The sequence below is a fragment of the Papaver somniferum genome, unplaced genomic scaffold (genome assembly GCF_003573695.1).
Source record: "Papaver somniferum cultivar HN1 unplaced genomic scaffold, ASM357369v1 unplaced-scaffold_67, whole genome shotgun sequence".
Classification (NCBI taxonomy): Eukaryota; Viridiplantae; Streptophyta; class Magnoliopsida; order Ranunculales; family Papaveraceae; genus Papaver; species Papaver somniferum.
This window is the reverse complement of record NW_020649526.1, coordinates 887,501-892,476: the sequence shown is the minus strand read 5'-3', so window position 1 is coordinate 892,476 and position 4,976 is coordinate 887,501. Positions and strand designations below refer to the sequence as shown.

Below are 4,976 nucleotides of genomic sequence, written 5' to 3'. Positions count from 1 at the left end.
CAGTCCATCTCGAGAGCCCACTTCCGTCATTTTTGGCCATTAGATCGTTTCAAAGCAGTTCAGCTAGGAGAGGTGTATACTAAATTAATAACAGTAACTTTCAAAGCATGAGCCTTTAATAGTGTATTTCATGCCCCTTTTACTCGTGATACTAGATACCTATAACCAATACACTAAAGACTAGGACATTCTAGCCCTCGATTGCAGCTCTTGCCGCAAATTATGGTTCAATAGGACTCCAAAGCCCATCCCAGTTAATACGAGTATGCTAAATATCTCCTTATCTCAGTCCGAGCTTACCCCATAGAACACTCTCTTTAAGCAGCAAAAAATTCTCTTTTTCAAAAGGCATCCCGTTACTGCATGGATCACTAAAACTCCGTAATATTAAGACTTACTATCTTGAAACCTCTACCCTTTTTGAACTCTAGCTGCTCAGGACTAGATCCCTCTGCTGCCCAAGATATCCACTAGTGGAAGGCGTAATCCTTATACAATTGACTGTCAAGACCTCCTCACGTACCTATCAATTCTGACTTAAGTACCTTTCTTGCTTGTGCCCCTTTAAATGCAAAGCTCCACTCCCTTTACTTAATATAGTAGTTCAACTGTGAACCGATTTAAGAGGCCTTTGTACAGCGATTCTCGCCTTAGCTATCAGCACTGGGTGAGGAATATCCTTTCTTAAAGGCTACGCTTTGATAGTCTCTTTCTTTATCGAGGAAATAAGGAACTCCCGCGAAAGGCTACCCCTTAGTTTCAGCTAGTCAGCTTGGGGCAAGAATACACTAATAGAAGGATTCCGAAATAGAAGAGTTCAATCTAGAAGCCACTATTCTGACTTCAAGTTCTGACAATCTGACTTGACCTCTGACCTGCTCTGTCCCCAACAACGAAGAAAAAGAAAGCTACGAAGAGGGCATTTTCGGGAAGTAACCCAACCTGCTTCTTATGACACTGACTGGCTAAGGCAGTCATTGAAAGGTGACTGAAACACCAGAATCGGAGACTACCCGAGCTAATGATAGAGGCAAGAACACTTTCCGACCAGGTCCCATTAATTGATCATAACGATATCGTGGAAACGCTGCACGGACCCATATATATAGGAACGAAAATAGAATCACCTTGATACTAAACCAGATAAAGCCCGGGATCTTATGTGAAATGGGAAGATCTAGGTTAGGCGGCCAACCTCCTGGGGAGAGCGATGTTCATAGACCAGGTGAGTAGGGATGCAGCTCCGTGGACCGTTCGTCGGGCCTGATAGGTGGTGGTATCATATCCTTCTCAAAGGAAACGTGACACTCTCATGTCATACGGCTCCGACCCGGAATCAGGACCTACTTTACTTTGACCAAGGGGTCCTCAAACCAACCTGTCCTTGCATGAAAAGGAATTTTCATGGAATTGATAGCAGACAACGCCTACTCTACGAAGAAGTCTGCAACTAATATAAAAAACTACTACATCGACACTAGTATTTGAGTGTCGGGTCGTGACCGGGTCCGAGCTTCCCAAGATCTATGTTGTTGGGGAACTCTGCTAAGGTCTTACCACATACTGACTATACTTGAGTCTTTGGAGTACTTTAGGATTATATTCCGCGCCGAGGTTTTGTGCTTGTGGGTTGGGGTGAATATAACAGGCCAGTGAATCTGGTGGTCGACAATCGTTCGGACTTTAAAAAAGTTGTCGCGGCACCTGTAGTAGGACAGAGGACTGATAGCGATGTCCATGGACCAATTTACGATGTCTCCGTCGCTGACGTTCGTCAAGCAGGCCATGTGGATTGGCCATGGTCTTCTTCGACTAATGAGACCTCGATCCCGAAGCCTTCAGAGTATCTTTTTGATAGGGGCCTCTATCTGTATGGGGAATTCGCTGCTGAAAGATCCCGCCCAGTGTTCCCTTCTTTCTCCTGTCGCCTTCCGAGTATACAATGACAACTTCTGGATCATTATACTCATGCCCGATCGTGAGACTGCGTCCGATGACACCTTGCTCCGATCTGAGTTATGCAAGAAGGAGATCTCCCTTAGTTCTTGCCGGATGTGCTTGATGGTCCCCCATAATACGCTTACTTAGGGACTTCTGACTCCTGCTGTTCCAAGAGTCTCTGCTAGTTGAACCGCGTCCTCCTTCTTCCGCTCATACCCCTCGTCAGCTCTTTGATTAGGAGACTCTTACCTAAGTTCCTAAACTGAGAATGGATGGCGGAGCGTAGGTGGTAAGCAGTTATATGGATACGGTGCTTTACCCGTAGACGCTTCTCCTGCTCTCGCAAGAATTGTATGGGACTCACTTGCTTAGAGTGAGGGACTTCCCGAATGACCGTACCGGGGAATTCTACCGTACTCCGTGCAGCTATTGCTGTTGATCCTGCAGACCAAAGGTTCAGGCCAGATTGTAGGAAGTGGGTGAGACGTTTTTGTATTTCTATGAGAAGCTCTAGAGCACCTACGACTCCCAGTAGTAAGTCGTCGGCATATCGCACGTAACAAATCCTTATTAAGTCATGGTCTTTTAAGGGCTTACGGGCCAGGCGTCTCTCTGACCTGATAACTGGTCTCGCCTCTCCACCCAGCTCTATCAGCAGGCCCCTTCTGCTGATCTTGCGGTCTCTCATGGCCGAATTCTTGCGTTCTCTACCATAGAATTCAGCCTTCGGAACGGCGGCGCAAAGGAAGAGAGAGGGCCCGTAGGGTACTCGACCAGAGGGAGTTTTCTTACTTTCTTGTCCTACAAGGAAGGGAGAGGGCTTGTTAAGGAAGGCGGCAAGGGCCGACGCTCCCCCAGTTTTCTGGTCCCCCCGGCGAAGGGGGGTGCTTGTGGGCGGTGTGTGCCACGACGAAACAAGGGAATGAAAGGCCGCTTTGCGTTGGATGCTCTTGACCCTCCCCAAAAAGATGGCTCCGTTGTCTTGGGGAGCGTTGAAGCTTGATTCTTCTACAGCTTGGCCATCAATACGACCTGACAACTGTGAGAGAACAGATCTGATTCTGATCGGAATTTCGTACTTATGTCAGATCCTACCTATGTCCTGATCGAGATTGTGTAGGTAGATGTTTCCTGGTAGGGCCGATAGTAGTACACTGTGTGGGACGGAGTCATAACCATTCATTTTTCGACGTCCGGCTCCTAAAAGTTTCTGGGTGTGGTAAAAGAACTTGGGATCGTCGATCTCTTCGTTCAAGATTGGGATAAGTATATGTCGGTCGATGATGTCCTGATGTCGAATTCTAAAAACCAGGGAGAGGTTCCCCACTGTTCTTTGATCCGTCTTAGGGCCGAGTGGCAGCCTCGACCCAAGCGGAAGTGCGATGTGTCTGGAAACTCGGAATCGTAAATGGATTCGGGTACCATTCTGATCGCCTCTTTCATGATATTTTCTATAGGTAGAACTATTGTGAGCGGTCTAAACTTCGACCCTGATTTCTTTCTTCATATTGTAAAAGGGTTGCTGCTACCTCAATTGATAGATCAGCTCCTGCCGTCGTTTCAGTGAGTCATACAGCTCAGACTGGTGTCGCCACCTCTTCCAGGACCGAAATGATTATCCATGTCCGATGAGTCTACATCCTTCCCTGAATGTCGTCGGGTATCTTCACTTCTCCCACCATTCTTGTAACCGTCACCTGTCATCCGCGCAGGTGTGTTTGCACCCCCCTGAGTAGACTAGAAAGAAAGGTCGCATTTCCCGTATGAGCATTCGGTACTTGTATCAGTGAGGTTTCGTGGAAGAGTGTTAGGGTCACCAAATACTGAGGATCCCCCCCTAATCTTAGATAGGTCGTCTAGGGGTTCGCCGCGGTTCATTGTTGTGCTTACACACTAGGCTACCCTTCTCCGAAAGCTCCGCGGGACCACCTACCACTAGTGTCATATCTGGATGGAGGGATTTATTGCAGGATCCCGTCCCTACGAATGTCAGATGCAAAGCTTCGCACCTCATTAAGATCATATTGGCATACTCTTCCAAAAAAGAAAGAGCAGACCCCATTGTATACGGAAGTGACGTACAACAAGGCCATTTTTGTCCACCGCCCTTCTCACAGAGCCGTACTTGGACGTTACCGCTCATACACCTCCCAGCCGGCAAGCTAAAGTGACCTCTACAAAGAATGGAAGTCTGGGTGAATTGACATTAAATATAGTAAATCTGAAGTAATGGAAGTCTGGATGAATCGACATCAAATAGAGGCAATTTATCTTGTTTGTGATGTTGAGATAAGGTACTTTAAGAACACGGTTGCGAAATAGAGGAAGTGAAGAATGAACTTGATACATGAACGAATCATTCAAGCTGTCATTCTACTATTGGTAGAACCTGGTGAACCGGGCATACAAAAGAATCTTTCTTCTCTATACGATGAAAGAGATACAAGGATAGCTCAGAGGGTAGTACATGCGATAGTCCACATCATCCTCTGGGTGGTAATTCTCTTACCCAATTCCCAGCTGACTTCTACCTCTATCTTCAGGGGATGCTTCTAACACTGTTAATCTAAATTGTCCATCCGACTTTCCATCCCAGGACCATTTACAGGAGGTAGCAAACATTTACAAGAGGCAACAAATCCGTAAAAGGTAAGCAAACATTAAGTCAACTCTCATCTCTAATGAAGATCCGAGTTATCATAACTAAACCCACCTCAGGTCGTCTCAGTTCCAAGACCTAACTAAGAAAGAAGAATCGCTTTTGTTTTAGTGTGGTGATCTTCAAAATTAAGTGGCCATTACTAAGTAAGAGGGATTTTTAGGGCATTGTTAGATCTTCGATTCATTTGGACATTGTTGTTGGTTTCGTCCGGTCTGGCTCTTCGAGATCAAAGGATGACGTAGTTAACAAATCAGTCCTAAAAGGCATCTCAGATTGGCGGCAATACCGGGCTAAGGGAATAGATTTTTATGGAATCTGATTTTATAAAAAAGTATCATATACGATCCAATTTCTGCGAAGCATATCAATCTCC

General features: G+C 46.0%; 1 pseudogene; it reads right to left on the bottom strand.

Annotated features, from left to right (window-relative positions):
- Window positions 1-1,477: 1,477 nt before the first annotated feature.
- LOC113343823 lies at window positions 1,478-3,033 on the bottom strand (annotated as a pseudogene).
- Between the last annotated feature and the right edge of the window lie 1,943 nt (window positions 3,034-4,976).